Here is a 17293-nt window from a genome sequence, read left to right on the forward strand (position 1 = left end):
GCAGACCCTTGCTCTCCGGGTTTCCATCAGCTCCTGCTTCAGCCCATCACTGCGGAGAGACTGTGTTCCCCAAGTGTCAGGACTTGATATTCAGAGAAACGCCCTGCAGACATTCTTTTTAAATTGTTGAAAACGTAGATACTAGATTTCTTTGCGTCTGTGACAGCCTCTGTCATTTACAAACCTTTCCTTTTGTGAATTCACTTTGCTCCTCGTCATAATGAAATAAATTATGAAAGAATTCCTGAAGGATTCGATTTAGTTAAAACCCTAAATCAGCGGTTCTCAACCTGTGGGTCGAGACCCCTTTGGCGGTTGAACGGCCCTTTCACAGGGGTCACCTAAGACCATCCTGCATATCAGATATTTACATCACGATTCATAACAGTAGCAACATTACAGTTATAAAGTAGCAACGAAAATAATTTTATGGTTGGGTCACAACATGAGCAACTGTATTTAAAGGGCCAGAGGGTTGAGAACCACTGCCCTAAATTATTTAAATATATCTCTAAATAAACAAATCCACCTTTAATACTAATTACATAAATATAATTGTGTAAGAAAGTACGGAAATAAGATTAAATTGGACCTTCCAAAAGATTAGAAAAATATAACCCCCCAATACCTTGCCAGCCATCATTATTTTACACTCACATACACATAAGTACACACACATGGCTGTGATTAGTTATTTCTCTAAATTAAAAAATAAAGAACAGTCCGGCTGGTATTGCTCAGTGGTTGAGCATCAACCCATGAATCAAGATGTCCCCCTGGTTTGATTTCCTGTTAGGGCACATGCCCAGTTGCGAGCTTGATCCCCAGTAGGGGCATACAGGAGGCAAATAATCTATGATGCTTCTATCTCTCTATCTCCCTCACTTCCTCTCTCTCTAAAATAAATAAAAATATTTTAAAAAATAAATAATAGATATAGCTCCATATCATATACAACATAAAACCCATTGCCCAGGTACACCCAAATTTCATTCAAGATTCTTCATCATTTGGACCAACTGTTCTATATTTGTCAACCAACTATCATCATATTTGGTATAGATATCATTCTCTAACATACCAAATGGTTTAAAATACCCCACACATGTTGTGGCAGTTGTTGTATCTGTGGGTATAGTATAGAGAGAGAACCAAGGGATGATTATGAAATATGCTCCTCTTTTATTTGGATTTTTGGATATGTAAAACTTAATTAAGCTTTAAAAAAAAGATCCAAAGTACTAAATTAATAATTACAAGGGCATGGCCTTAATTTGTTATTACTCATACCTGCAACTCAGATAATATTTAGGTTGATGATATCATGGTTGTGTAAGAAGAACAAGTTGCCAGTTCTTAGAATTAAATTTAAAGGCTAACTTCTTTTACCCTATCAATCTGAGTATATGGTCTGGAATGAAGCCCCCCTCCCAATATTATTCAAGATAAGAATTTTAAAATTAATCCAATTTCCTATATAATGCAAATATTTTTATAAAGTAAAAGAAGAAATAGTCTCTATATGAAAAATCTGAATATTGATCAGAATAGATTGAAAGATTAAATGGATAGATGCCACTGGGGATGAGAAATCAGTGGTATTTGGATATAAAATACTTAACTGCATTTCAAACTTTTAGACTTGAACAATTTTATCTAAAAATTTCTATAGTTTTAATTCAGACCTAACACATGAAATTCACTGATAACATTATAAAAGTAGACTCAAGCATAACATTCTTTGAATAAGCGTATCACCAAATAAAAGTTAAAAACAAAAAGAGAATATTTAATGAGTAGTTAGTAACTGTGAGCATGCAGAGAGAGTTTAACAGATGTCACAGCAAGTTCCATAAAGCCCCATTCATTTAATGCATGTTGGCCTCATCTCTTCAACCTTTTTGTTTCTTAGCCTCTATATCAGTAGTTGACCTTAACTGATCACTGCCTGGGAACTGCGAATGAGAAGCCTGATTTGGCTCCAGCCTAAGAATAGATGCTACAATGACTAAGCAGGGAGTGTCAAGGCAATGCTTTAATTAGTGTCGCCAGCAGGTTAACTGCAAGCTTTTAAATCTGAAGGTTTAGATTCATGCTATCAGCAAAGAAAAAGCAGCCTACAGTTGCCTGCCCAAGAAACAATTGAACTCGATTACGCAATATTAATATTAATAGTCAAGAAAATTGGTGACATGGTCGTTTTGTTTCCTGTGCCAGAGCTTCAAGAATGCCTTTGAAATGAGAAAGACCCAACCAATTGAACAAAAATAATATCTACTAATTTTGAAGGAGTGTGTGTGTGTGTGTGTGTGTGTGTGTGTTGAACATGTATAATATCAAATAGGAGGGTAAAAATAGGGTAAAAAATAGGGTAAAAGGTAAACATCTATTTCTATCTTTAGAAGCCACATACCCACTAGCTCTTTTCAAATCTGCTTGCAAATTGAAACAGTGAGAAACATACAGTGAAGAAGCTTATAAATATAAAATCCTTGCTAAAAGAAATAGTTCCTTAAGTTTCATGGTTTTGTCATATTTTTATCAACCACCCGTAAATAGAAAAATATTTGAAAAATCTGAATTTTAATGAAATAAATATCTCAAAAAGTAAAGACATTTTAAATAATTTTGAATTTTGAAGTACTTATTAAGAGGTTAAAGACATGTCTTGAATACATTTAAATGTCTCCTACCTTGAAGAAGTCTGGCATCCTTTAAAATCCCCAACTGTTGGTGAGTTCCAAATGGACTATATTCCCAAATAGAATCAAACACAGCTGGAAAGACAAACATACCCAAAGTTGTAATATCAATTTTTTAAAAAATATAAAAATTATAGAACATTTTATTTACTTTACAAAAATAGTTCAGTCCTTTTGTATCCTACATCCAGTTTCTCCTATTGTTAGCATTTGACATTGCAATGGTTCATTTGTCACAAGTTTTTATAATATTGATGCATGAACTCAAAGGAACCAATATTGATAACACTGTTCTGATTTCATTAATTTTTCTCTAAATATCCCTTTCTGTCCCAATTATCACATTTAATTTAGTCTTCATCTATCCTCAGTACCTCTGAACAGTGACAGTTTCTCAGATTTTCTCTGTTTTGATGACCTTTAGAGTTTTGAAGAGTGACGATCAGAATGTCCCGCAAGCAGAATTTGCCCCATTTTTTCTCATGTTTAAACAGAGGGATGTTGGAGTGGAAGGTCGGATTTTTGGAGGAAGACCGCAGAGGTAGTGTCATGCCCAACACTTCATATTAAGGGTACATGTCACCAGCATGACTTCTGTTCTTCCTTTCCTACTGTGCCTTGCAAGCAAGTCACTAAACACAGCCCACCCTCAGGAGTTTGGAGTTAAACTCCACCTCTTTAGATAAAAAACAAAACAAAAAACCCGTAAAAAACTACCTACAATATCTATTTGTGCACTCAGCTATTACTTTTGTATTTTGTCTTATAATCTAATACTGCACTATTTATCTTTGTTGCACAAATTGTTTTAGTTTTGCAAATTGATGCAGGGATATGCCCAAGCATGTTTACTGTAACTTTGTTCAAATTTTGAAAACAAATGGCATTTTTAAAGCATCTGACTCAGAACAAACGCAAATACAACTGCTTGACATAACTATGACAACTATTAAATTGATGGAACTATTTTTACTAATAAATTATTGGAAAATATTTTAAATATTTTCATATATATATGTGAATGAGTATCTATAATTGTGTGTGGTAGGGTGTGTGTGTTGAATATGTATAGTATCAGATAGGAGGGTAAAAATTTGTTATTTTATATTATAATCAAAATTGACTATCATACCTAACTTAGTCAAGAGGAACAATCACAAAAACAAATCAATATTACTAAAGTGTGTTATGAATACATAGATATTTGAAAACACAGTGAGCCAGTACCGTGAACTTGAATAAAAGTGGACACCATTAGAGTCAGGAGAAATAGCATCTGTGGTTAAGGCTCTTAGGTGACAAAAGGATAAGACCAGACATCCATTTTATCAGTAAAGTTAGTTTTTCATCACATGAATTACACTTTTTTTTCATGTTCTACCTTCTTGTGGCATAAAGATAAATCCCCTTTATGTAGCTTACCTACTTCACTGTGGGGCAGTGATAAAAGTGTACAGCAATGGAAACAAATGGCACGAGAAACATGTAAGCAAGAGAAGTGTCAAAAAAACAAGTAACACTTGTGCTTCAACAAGACCCAGGGCACTAGTTCACAGTAAGCTAGACTGCAGGCGCACAATTCATGAGGGCATTTCAGCAAAGGTAAGGAAACCCGGACTAGTATCAGCTGAGGACAAGTAGATGTCAAAAGTGGGTAAAAGGATTCACTGCAAAAATCGCAACTTGGGCATAGGCATAGGTTTCATTTTCAGTGATCCTACCACAGTGAAAAGGATTTGAAAAAGAGGTAAATGCTAGAAAGTAAAGAAAGAGGTCAGAAACAAATCTCTGGCAAAAATATGAGATGTGCCTCTTTCAAGAATACGCCGAGATATTTGTAATAATTTCCTCCCCCCAAAAATGAAAGTGAAATCATCTCATCTTCAACTTACCAATATTCACCTTGCACTTATAGACTTCCTTGTATCCATTCTCAATAAGTATCTCCATCAAACTATGATAATTGTGAACTTTGTGGTCAGGATGAGAGAGTGTTTAATGTTACATGGAATTGTTGTTTTACTGTATGTGTAGCTCAAAGATCATTTTCCTTATCTATAAAATAGGTATCATCCAGTTCATGGAATTGTGATATTTAAATGTCATATATTAATTTTATAAATTACAAAATCTGGGATATAGAACACCCAATTCACAATTCAATATAGAAGTTGCATGTGATTTCTTATATAATAAGAGGCATGTTTTTTTTTTTCCTTTTTTGATTTAGTAAACATAAAAATATTACTTTTTCAAAGTTTACCTTCTACTATGAGAAAGAACTGAAACCAAAGGAAATTAAATTACATTTTAGCTATGAGATTTGAGGGCAGAAACAAGGGTCTGTCCACAGATTAAAGAAAAAAGTACTTAAGCAAGTTTCCAACTGCTCAACAGGAAAGCAAACAACACAACATGAATAGAGATGATGTTATTTATTTTTTACTTAATTTCATAACAATGTGTTTGCATTTATCTGTAGAAAATTGGTATTAATATGATGGAACATTGACATTTCCGTAAGGTAGAAATTGGGACATTATAATTTCATAGGTGAATAGGCAGAAATAAAATATGCATGCGACATTTTGCAATAAACCATGTTTTGCTCTTTAGAATTCTTCATTATACATATGGATATCCATTATAATGAATCCATGAAATAAGTTAGCTTCAACTAACTCCAAGAACAATTGTGGAGGTGCCATTGAAACCGATTTACGTTGTACTGCATGAAGACTTGTATGAATAATGCAGCCATGCAGTCTCACTTATCCAAACTGACTTAAAGCATAGAAAGAAATATGAAGTCATATTTATTGGAGCATGAGATAGAAAGAGAATACATAGTAAGGTGTGCAGGAGCTCAATACATCAGGGTTTTAAATCACGATGTCAACTGAAGTGTAAGTAAAACACAGCCCTTCAGTGATCCTACTATTAGGGAAAGGGGCTTCTTAGCCAATGCTTTAGACAGACAATGTAGTTATTTATGGATAAATACATGTGTGCCTATGATATATAACATAATAAAATATCTAGCAGCTTGTCAAGAACTAGATTAAAGGAACCTCCATTGTTTTACTGTAGGTACACATAAACATATTGTACTTGGTTTGGGTTAATTATCTAGTGTGCAATTCTGCTGTATGCCTTTTAGATACCTTTGCTCTGTTGCATTATTTTTGGGACAAGTAAACAGGCTTGCTTTCTTTGTCCCTTCTCTTTCTCACCAGAGCTAATAGTTTTTTTTCTTGGGAGGAGGTGGGAAGAAGAGAGGAGATGGTGCATTTCATGTCCCTAATATGCTTCTGGTAACATACAGCTCATAAAAAGAAAAATCACTAGAGGATATGTTTTGTTTCCACTTCTATCAATTTGAATTTTAAACTCTATCTGTGTTGGAAACATAATGAGCAATTGAATGGGTAAAGCAGAATTGTTAATAGACATTAATATTTTATTTAATTAATAATGAATGACATTTTATCTTAGTAATATATAAATTGCATTTTTATACTCATCTTTTTGGTTAGTTCCTTGACACTTTTGAATTTTGCACAGATAATGTTGAACATGTTATTGTTTGAATGCGATAAAAAATAAATAGCAGCAACATTAAAATTTTGGAGCCTATATTTATGGTCAGGTCTTTAGAAAACAATGTAGAAAACAGACATGCAATATTTATATCAACTTCCAGATGACTTGAGAACACAGTCCATGTACCACACTACAAAGTGATGGGGATGCCTCATGAATAAATACAAATGCTAACTACTGGATGGTGGCCTATGATATTCAGGCATTATTTCAATAGACATATTAGTTTATTACCTAGAGTCAGCCAATCTCTCTGTAATGAGCCAGATTATTAAGTATTTTAGGATTTGCAAGCCATACAGTTTATGTTGTTCTATTCGGCCAGTCAGTGTAAAAGCAGCCACACACAACACTTGAATTAATATAGCTGCATCCCATTAAAACTTCATCTGCAAAAAATAAGTAGCAGGCCAGAATTATCTGCAGGTCATAGATTACTGACTTTTAAGGTAAAGAAACTTGATGCCTCCTGAAATGGGTTTCCTGCCAAATGTGTGACTCGTTTTTTATGATGTATTCATCAATGTCCAAGCCTATAAGACACAACCAAATTGACAGGGACTTAATAGTCATAGTCCAATTCTATGTGTTGTTCCATTAACAATAATTAATAGGGTGTGTCCTTAAGGGCATCAGGAAAATATGACATTTCTTAAATTACTTCTGCTGTCAACTGCCTTAGACAAGAAAGCTTTCACAAAGAGAGAATCACTGTGTTTGAATTATCGTAAGACACAGCCATCTCCTAAAGATGACTAAGTACTAGATAGCACTATAGTTGGTACGCCCTTTATGCACATTCCTTTGTGGTAATAAGACAACCACACAGACATAGAAGTATTATGCCCAGGTTATAGATTAGGAACCTGAAACTCAGCATGACTATGTAAACTGACCAAACTCACACTGATAGTAAATTAAATCAGAGCATCAAATGTTGATTTCAAATCTGTCTGACTCAGAAGCTCATGCTCCTCTTTTACATATTACTCAACTGTGTACATCGGCTACTACAGCTCTCTGCTCTATTAAAGTTTTGCTTGGGAAAATTGCTTGCTATTTGTAGCCACGGCAAATTTCACAGAGCCCTCCTCACTGGTCAGCTTTCTTTATATTTCATTTCCGCTGTCCTCCAACCCTCCTGAGGTTCAAGAGTGAAGCTGCCTTCTGTTCAATGAACTGCAAGAACATCTTACAGGAGAGCTTATAACTTCATTATGTTTCACTCCCAATAGCTTTGAAGTGTTTCGCTTTTTTACTTTCTTTTGTTTTTCTCCAAAATAACCTTTCCTCTACTTTCCTAAAAGCCTATACATCGAATCGCCTTGATTTTAGCCTTTCCTACTACCTCCAGACTCATGCCTCAGCTATGATTTCATTTCTCTCACACTGCTGCTTCCCAACCCCCAGCCAACAAACACACGCAGGCTTCTTCCAGCCTGATCTTAATCCTCCAATCCCTCAAATTATTTCCAACCACTCGCATTTATTTTACTGCAAAACCTCTTGAAAAAAGTCCATGGCCTTGAGCAAGTTTGCCTCTCACTCAAATACCATTTCCTCCGGCACTGTTGCTCTGCCATCATGAGTCTGCTGAAATTGATCTCTCCAGGTTCGCCTGCATTCCTGGGGAAAATCTCTGCTGATTGGCTTTAGCGCGAGGTATATAGATCTCTTGGTGGCAATTCATGTTGTTAATCTCTCTCTTAACTTTGAAACCGTTCCCTTGGATTGCCTTTTTCTCTGTTCTTTCCCTGGACACCGTCAGTGATGAAGTCCTTTAAATGTCTGCTTTCCTTAAAGGAAGTGCCAGTGTTGAATTTATCTTCTATTTATTCTCTCTTCATATTCTTTTCTGTGGCGATGTCACCTACTTTCATGTATTCAGGTATTATTCTATAGAGGTTCTCTATTTGCTCTATAGGCTTGAAGTCCCTCCAAGAATATGTCACTAACCAGTAAAATGTAATATGGCCTAAAACAAACTTACCCCGGGCACACCCACAAAGAAAACCAATCTTTCTTTATCACCTATGGCTCAAAGTTCAGAATTGAACTATTTAACTCATATTCATATTCTCTCTCTCTCTCTCTCTCTCTCTCTCTCTCTCATCATTCTTTCAGATATCACAACTGCTGCAAGTCAGTCCTCAAGCCTTACCATTTTATTAACCTCCTCATTTCTCTCAAGGTTTCAACTGGTTAAATGAGGACCCTTCACATTAGCGAGAACAATTTGCTTTACTCCAGTTAATTTCATCCAGAAACACACAGACACACCCAGAACAATATTTGGCCCAATATGTAGGCACTTTCAGTCAAGGTGACACATAAAATTAATCATCAGTGTTACCTTTACACCAAGGCAATAAATACATTACAGACACTGGCCATCTTTATCCCAGTGATAACAGGCATTGGCAATAGGGAGAAAAAGAATGTTTTCTAGTTTACTACAAAAAGATCATTCTATGCCAGGATCTGACAATACAGGGTCAGCACGAAAGGATCTTCCACAGACTCATAGACTGCCTACTTAAAGACAGCTCTTCTGGGCAACAGCACACCGGGACACATCAAAGATAAAACAAAACATTAAAGGAATGAAATTAAGCTGTTAGGATTCAAGTTCACCATCCACTACAATAACTATTTCTATTTCAATGTTTTTGTTTTTCATTCCTGCTTCATGTTGTTAGCTGTTCTTAAGTTAAAGATGTCAGTTTTAATTGAAATTCAAACCCTCAAGCAATAAAAGAATCCCTTCTGAAGGCTGGCTCTTGCAGGAATGGGATCCTAAATAACTCACCTTGATTCCAGAAAATGGAATTGTGCAAAGAGGTAACTGTAGGAAGATAATTATGAGAGCATACATACATACTTATCATTCTGCTTTTTCATATACTTAACTTCCACACTAACCTAGATGAATTGTATATGGATTCATTTAAAAGAAAGGAAAAGAAATTATCTTAAAATCTATTAAAATATATCAGCTTCAGATGTTTGCAGAAGGGCATAGTTTAAAGATGCCTAACATTTTGCTGAAAGCATAGCAGTACTCTTTCTTTGAAGAAACTTTGTCCAATGGAAATACTGCCTCATTAAAATTCTCAGTTTGCAAAGCCTGAACTTTAAAGTGCAATTTTTTTTCCTAGTGAAAAAAGAGCTATATTTAATAATCTAAATTAAACTTTTCCAAAAATAAATGAATGAATACCTTAAACTATTTTAAAACTAACTGTGATAAAAATAATTTAAAATTCAAAGTTTTATCACCAGTGACAAAACACTCTGTGTTAACTATGCCTTCTCAATAATATCTATAGCTGTGTAAATAAAATAATAAATAGCTCCTTTTAAACTTTAAATTATTATCTGTATTAATATATAGGTATGTTTATTATTGGATTGTCAAAGGAATTTCATATTTGCTCATTTCTAAACAGCTGCCATCAATCTCAGCTAAAATTTTTTTGAAAGTCATATTCCTCATTACAGAACTTTCCTATTTCTTTTGGGGACTTTAACTTCACATGAATCCTCATGTAGTTCTCATTAAAGTGTTGTGGGATTTTGTTTGTTTGTATAAAAGTGTTCTAGAAAATTTACCCCAAATTCTTACTTATATAGATGATAGATAGAGCTAGAGCTAGAGCTAGAGATGTATATTTATCTCATATTAGTTCTCTTTCTCTGGAGAATGCTGATTAATACACTTGCCCATTATGAAATATTAAATTATTTCTGCTTTCTTAAGCCACTAAGTTTTAGGGTGGTTTGTTGAAGAGCATTAGATTTCTTGTAACATAGAAACCCACACTTATATGATCATGTTGACCAATGCCACCCCCATTAATTTAATTTTTTTAAAAAAGAGCATTAGATGAGTAAAACGGGGCAATTAACAATTAATGACTAAGGAGTAATGAATAGTTTTGTTACAAATTTACTGTTATATAATCTCACTACCTTTAATAAATTTTGTAATACACATTTAATGATTCTTTAGACCACTTTATCACTCCTTATTGCATTTTCTCCCTCATATACTTGATGATTTTAGACTCACATTCATTAATTAAATATATTTCATGGTGCAATGTTTAGATTTAAAAAACTGAATTCTTCATATCATTATTTTCTGAGGTAAAGGGGTTTTAAAAAATATTAAGTGAAAAGTTTGGGTATGCTAATATGAAATTAAAGGAACTTTAAATTATGGATTGAAAGGAAAGCCTTGGTACACTAATGTATTGTGATTTTCTAAGATGGGATTTTCCCAGAATTTCTTTGACTGCAGTTCTTCCTAAACCCTCTACAGCAGCGGTTCTCAACCTGTGGGTCACGACCCCTTTGGGGGTCAAACGACCCTTTCACAGGGGTCACCTAAGACCATCGGAAAACACATATATAATTACATATTGTTTTTGTGATTAATCACTCTGCTTTAATTATGTTCAATTTGTAACAATGAAATTGGGGGTCACCACAACATGAGGAACTGTATTAAAGGGTTGTGGCAGTAGGAAGGTTGAGAACCATTGCTCTACAGGTACCAGGATGACAACATTAACTGAGAGACTATGAAAATGTGTAACCTTTGCTTTCAAGTTCTTTGTGCTCCCTTTGACCTTAACCCCATCACAACCTTGGGTGCCTACAAACTACCTCTGATTCTGGATCAGCAATCTCATTATTTTTTGTCTTTATTTCTTTGCATCTAAAAAATAAAAATAGTGATCAGTGTATCTAGTTTGTATGGCTTCTATGAAGATTTTAATATAGTAAATGTAAAGAGGTATTGTTTTCAGTGTAAATTAAAATACCAATTACCATAGGACGTGTTAACTGTAGTTGTTGCTACTTAGCTGATGCATTTCGATAGATTCAGAAATGGTGTTTTTACAGGTCCTAATTAGTTATTAATTTGTTGAGGCTTTGTGCTAATGTGTTGCATCAGTCAACATCATATAGGACTTTAATAAAGTCTGGAGATACTGCTGATTGTCCTGCCTAAAACCCTCCTTCTTTCTTAGAAAGTCTGTAGAATATATAACATAACCCTTGAATTCAAGAAACATGCATTACTGAAAAAAGTAGAGTTAAAACCACTAAAGAAGTGATCACAAATTAAATCTACTTTGGAACGCTGAAGTATTTTTGCTTATTTTCCTTGCAGGTTAATTGTATGAACTTTAAGCTACACATTCCAATGCTTATCTCAGCCCTGAGTCCACTTGATTGCACAAAAACCTCTCTTTAAGATTCTTTTTTATGGTTTTCCTGATGTAAATGGCCTCCTGTGTGACCTATAGAAATAACACTGAATTTTAAAAAGAATATTCGAAATTCATTAAAAAGATTAAAGCAATAACCCTTGGGCTTTGACCCCATCAGTGCTGACCTGCTGAGGGCCTTCACTTCCGAATCCTGCAGACCAAATAAGCACCTTCTGTTATGACCTTGGGACATGGACATTTCCTAACTGCTCTGTTAATAGAGAGTGAGCCTAAGGGCAGGCTGAAACTTTTAGTAACATGCACATGAAGCAAAACTTTAAAGATAATGAGATTAAGTATTGGTAAAGAAATGTTCTTTATATCCAACTATCACCTGGGTAAGAATGTGGCTATTAAATTGTGATGTGAATAAAGCACCCACTAAAGATGCCTTGAAGACTAATTCTTGAACTTGAAGAAAGAAATACAATCCACTCCAATTGGCATGGCAGAAAGGTTAACACTAAATAAAATAAGATGTTTATGAAATGTCAAAGGAGATTAAGATAGTGGTATCACCTCTAAAACTTTAAGAAAAGACTGGGCTTGATAGCTGTGTTTAGTCATCTGCAATCCAATGGTCGGGAAACTGCGGCTCGCGAGCCACATGTGGCTCTTTGACCCCTTGAGTGTGGCTCTTCCACAAAATACTGACTTCTGCGCATGGGCCACGAAGTTTCAATCACACTGTACGTGCGCGCCCACATGTGGTATTTTGTGGAAGAGCCATACTCAAGGGGCCAAAGAGCCGCATGTGGCTCGCGAGCCGCAGTTTGCTGACCACTGGTCTAGTCTATGTGTATTAGTCAACTCAAGCTGCAATAGCAAAATACCATACACTGGATGGTTTGAATATTATTTGGATTTTGATGTTGAAGTCCCATATTGGGTGTCCCTGGCTTGCAGATGCCCATGTTCTCACGTGATGGAGAGAGATAAGTTCTCTGGGGTTTTATCTTACCAGCCCACTAATGCCAACTGACCAGGGCCCTGCCCTTAAAACCATATCTAACCCTAACTACCTACTACGATATGTTTCATCTCCACACATCAACATATTGGGAATTAGGGCTTCAACATATGAATATATGGGGACACAAACACGGGGTTTTCTAACCAGGGCACTATAGACATTATGGGCTAAACAGTTATTTGCTGTAGACTGCCTTCTGTATTTGAGGTGCTGAGCTGCATGCAATAAACAGAATCTAAAACCTGACTCATCTTTCTCACTTCTGTCTCTCCAAGTTGCTGCCAGCACTGTTAGCAGCATGTTCCTAGCCATGAGGGATACATAGGGAGTCATAATAATCTTTCTCGCTTCACCCCCACTGTACCCCATACAGATCATATTTGATTCCCTTGCTTTTGCTCACTACTTTTTCTTTCCTGGTGTAAACCCTCCGTCTCTTCACCCTTGAATTACTGCAATACTCAGCCAATCTACTCTCTCTAGTTTCACCACATATCACTTCCCTGGCAACTCTTTTAAAATTTTTCTCAGAGACATTCTCTTTCCAAAAACCATTAACACAGATGGTGTAGTCTCTATACTGTAAATTCTGAAAACTTTCAAGTTTAGTTTGAAGGCAGAGTTTCTTTCTCAACATCAGCACCACTAACATCAGGGACTGGCAACTCTGTTATTGTGGGGAGCCTTCATGTACATTGTGGGATGTTTAGCAGTGGCCCTGGATAGACTCTACCCACTAGGTTCTAGTGGCATCACCAGTCTCCCATTTGTCACAACCCCAAACACCCCTAGACACTGCCACAGTCCCTGAGGGAGAAGGGAGGGGGAAATCACAATCATTTGAGAAACACTAGTTCAGATCATCACTTCTCAAACTATCTGCGATGTGTTCAGGTGTGTTTTATTTTTTATTCAATGTGTTTCAGATTGATAATTTTGTATACATATTTATGCAACACTGATGCTCACCTTATGTCTACTTTATTTCAGATACCAAAACATTTAAGGAGTAGCCCTGGAATATCTACCACATTAAAATTAAGCAGCACAGATCTCTAGTCAGGAGTTGTACTAATCCATTATATAATAATAAATGTAGCAACTTTAATAATATTACATCTCATAGGCAGAGATCTGTAAACAGCTCTAAGTAGAACTTGCATATGTAAAATGTCAAGGAATGCATTCCTTAGAAGGGCAAATAAACATGAGCATATGATACTTTGTGTGGTACTACACCAGTGTCTGCTTATATTTGCACATGCATTTTTTGAATGGATGAGTGAATGAGTGAAAAGAGCCCTTAGAAGTTTTCCTCCTTGATTCTACACAAAGTAGAGGAGTTCCATGAGTGAGGTTTCGTGGGAGTGGGACTCCGTAAGAGCAGAGGCTGTATCTGCACATCACCAAGAATAATGCCGAGTTAAAGAGTGCATTATTACTTTCATTTTGACCATTTTAGCGCGAAAGGAAAGAATAGTGAATGAATAAAGAACTTATAGTGTGGATTTTCTTAAAAAGTTCATGGAAAATTTTCCTATGTCAGAAAACCTAGTGGGTCTTTCTTTTTTCTTGTCCACAAGGTTTGCACTGTCAAGATGATGTATTGCATGAAAATATGTGTCAGAGCTCGGTGTAAATATGTGATGTTTATAAACTAAGATACAGATAAATGGCCAAATAAATGAGGTGATGCCAAAATTCAATTCCAGGAAAAGTTTGTTCATTTGTCCTTGAGGGTGGACATAAAACTATGTATGAGTGAATGAGTGAGCTGTATGTATGCAATCTATATAGATGCCTTATGTTCTGAAGCTTCAGAGTCGCACCGTTTAATCAAAGTAGCAAGGTTATAAAAATTGTATCTCTGAAACAGAACCCAATCTTGGTTTCAAATGATTTTATGATGTCAGCTCAACAATTTGATCATATTGCTTGAGTTGTAAAATGTTAAGACAGCAATCAGACTGTTTTTAATTTACTCTCTTGGCCTGGATCCACTCTGGTTCTTGTAACATTCTGTCAGCACTATTTTCCTATTGAATGCCAATGAGATGTTCTACTGTGATTTCTTGTTTTTAAGCCAATATTCCAAGTGAACAACAAAACATGTGCATGCTGATTGGCAGAGACAAAAATGTTTATTTTTTTCATCATATAGCAATTTTATACTTTTTTAAGTAGCAAATTATCACACAATATAGCCTAAGAATGAGTGTGTGTATTTGTATGTGTGTGTATTATGTATTGAGATAGAAATGCTATATAATTTCATTAATTAAATATTATATTTAAGGAGAAAATTACACAACTTATAGAAACTATCATTTATTTGTGCTGAGTTTCAAATAAGCTAACAGTGGTATTTTTTGCCAATGAAATTTTTTTCCCATAAGCATTATTAGATCTTTGGAATAAGAGCCAGAAAAGGAAGAATATATCTATCACACTTTGAAAGCAGCTGTCTTTACATCTAGTACTTTTATGGTATAAAGACCTTCTTTTGAATCTATTTTTAATGCACAAATTACTATACAGTTTGCACAATGCAATCCACTTGTAAAATTCCAAGCCTACCGTACTTTTATAAGTGATTATATGCATTAAGAACAAAATGATGTGCACAGGATTACTTTCTGTAGCTGATTACTCTGGTCAAATTAAAATATGATTCCACCTACATTCAGATTTAAATAACACATTTATTGTGTAAAGTCAGGTTCACTTGTAAAACCCTGCTACCTGTTCACCAAGAGTTTCAAGAAACTCACTTAATATAGAGACACAAACTTAAAAAAAAATGATAGAAGTGTCCTGTTAAGCAAAATTACTATATGGTGAGTGACACATCACTTATACATAAATATATGCTCATGAATATATATATATATATATATATATATATATATATATTATTTATAAATCTTTAATCAGTTACCCACACCTGTGCCTCATGATCTGCAGTCTATATTTTTAATACTTCTCTGCTGAGATGCTAAAATCATCTCACTCTTCCTGGTAGGGTCATCTTGGGAAGTCATGTGCTTCCTGGTATTTAGATTTGTATTTTTAGGAGTTACTAATGTCCTGTGCAAAAGGCATTTATTCCTGGAGGATTAATTGTAGCTCTCATATTCACTAAGCCACCAAATGCCCCACCTTCAGTTGTGAGAAGTCAATGGTGTCAGACACTTGAGTGACACTTCCCCTGTCAAAGCATCAGAACATCCCACCTGGGCATGCAGCTGCCCCGGGGTTTTGGCAGTTTGCCAAAACCTCTTCATTTCATGTTTTTGCCCCTTAATTTACACATAAATGTCAAAGGAAGTGCTCAATCTGCAGCGGAATGATGCAAAGCTCTAGCATCTAAAATAGGCATAACTTTAAATTGTCCAGCTGTCTGCAGCAAGACACCATGATTATTTCTAAAATCTCTATATCCCAAATGTACTGAAGGTGAGAATATTTGTTCAGAGTTTGGCACAAACGCACTTAGTGCCAAAACCTGATCAGGTGTGAGGGCATTGGAGAGTGAAAGAGTCTCCTTAGTGAGGTTGTTTGTGGTCCCCTGCAGAAATAATAATGTGTTTGGTGACAGCGTGCAGTCTCACATCTCAATGGTGATGTTATATAAAATACTCTGTTTGTGCCCTACTATCATTTTAATATCCAAAAAAGTCTGAATTCCAAAACCCATTTGCCTCCAAAGTTAGAAATTAAAGACTGAAGACCTATATCTTATAGATATAATCCTGATGTAGCCAGTGACAAATGAGTAAATGTAGGGTCTAAGCTTTGAAACTTTCCCAAAGACAAACCTGCCACAATTAGGACTAGAATGAGGATTTTTCTGACTCTTCCAGGACTTGAACCCAGTGCCAACACCCTGTAGCTCTCCTCAATTTTGTGAATTGATTCATGGATATTTGCTTTCATTTTCTCAGGCTGCAAAGCCATTAAAGATGAGTTGTATTGCCCTTATGTTACTTTTGTAGATCACTGTGCTAAGTTTTGAAAGAGGTACCTGCCTTAGAAAAATAACTACAAAGTTACTTTTAAGAGATAGTACTTTTCCAATCATGGTTTTAATGTGTAATATTTAATCAACGTTAACAAGTGCAATATAATTTTTATCTGCAGGGTAGAATAAGATAATTATACTATATCTCTTAGTATAAATCCTATGTTCTTGCTGACATACAACTTCATATTACATAAACTATGCCTCGTTTTCAAAAGCAAAATTGCATTTTATTTAAGTAAATTATTATAGATGTTGCCCCTGAAATCCACCTGAAATTTTTTTGCAAAATAACTGGTAGAAAATAAGTGGTAGGGAAGGGAAAATGACTCAGTTCGCCCAATGGATGTTGAATCATTTGAATCATGATTCCTACTAAGTTATTTTAATAGCAGAGTCGTAAACCAATTTTAGTGATTTATAATCACCAGGAGAGTCCCCAGAAGTGGCCTTGAAATTAATGATAGGTCTGCATTTAAGTAACCTCCTTTAGCAATGCTTTATTTCGACGAGGAACTTCCTTAAGAGAAACACTCTGACTTAATTACTGAGACAGTTCATGTTTATCACCTTTGGCTGCAGTGGGGACTTTTAAAAAGAATGAACAGAAATGTGATTCTTTTTTTCTCATGAGGTACAAGAGCAATGAAGCAGTATAAGTCATGAAGAAAAATCCTAAAAATGGTAACACTTGTCAACAGAAACTAGGACA

At 35.3% G+C, this 17293-nt stretch overlaps 1 protein-coding gene across 1 annotated transcript in view; it reads right to left on the reverse strand.

Moving 5' to 3' along the window:
- CDH12 (cadherin 12) overlaps positions 1-17293 on the reverse strand; it is a 718639-nt gene that overhangs the window by 490495 nt on the left and 210851 nt on the right. The window contains exon 2 of the mRNA XM_070411429.1: positions 2694-2777. The gene's annotated coding sequence lies outside the window, so the exon portion shown is untranslated. The remainder of the gene's footprint in view (positions 1-2693; positions 2778-17293) is intronic.

Source organism: Myotis yumanensis, unplaced genomic scaffold, assembly GCF_028538775.1.
Source record: "Myotis yumanensis isolate MYYU_CA2020_CCGP unplaced genomic scaffold, mMyoYum1.0.hap1 SCAF_4, whole genome shotgun sequence".
In the NCBI taxonomy this organism is placed as follows: domain Eukaryota; kingdom Metazoa; phylum Chordata; class Mammalia; order Chiroptera; family Vespertilionidae; genus Myotis; species Myotis yumanensis.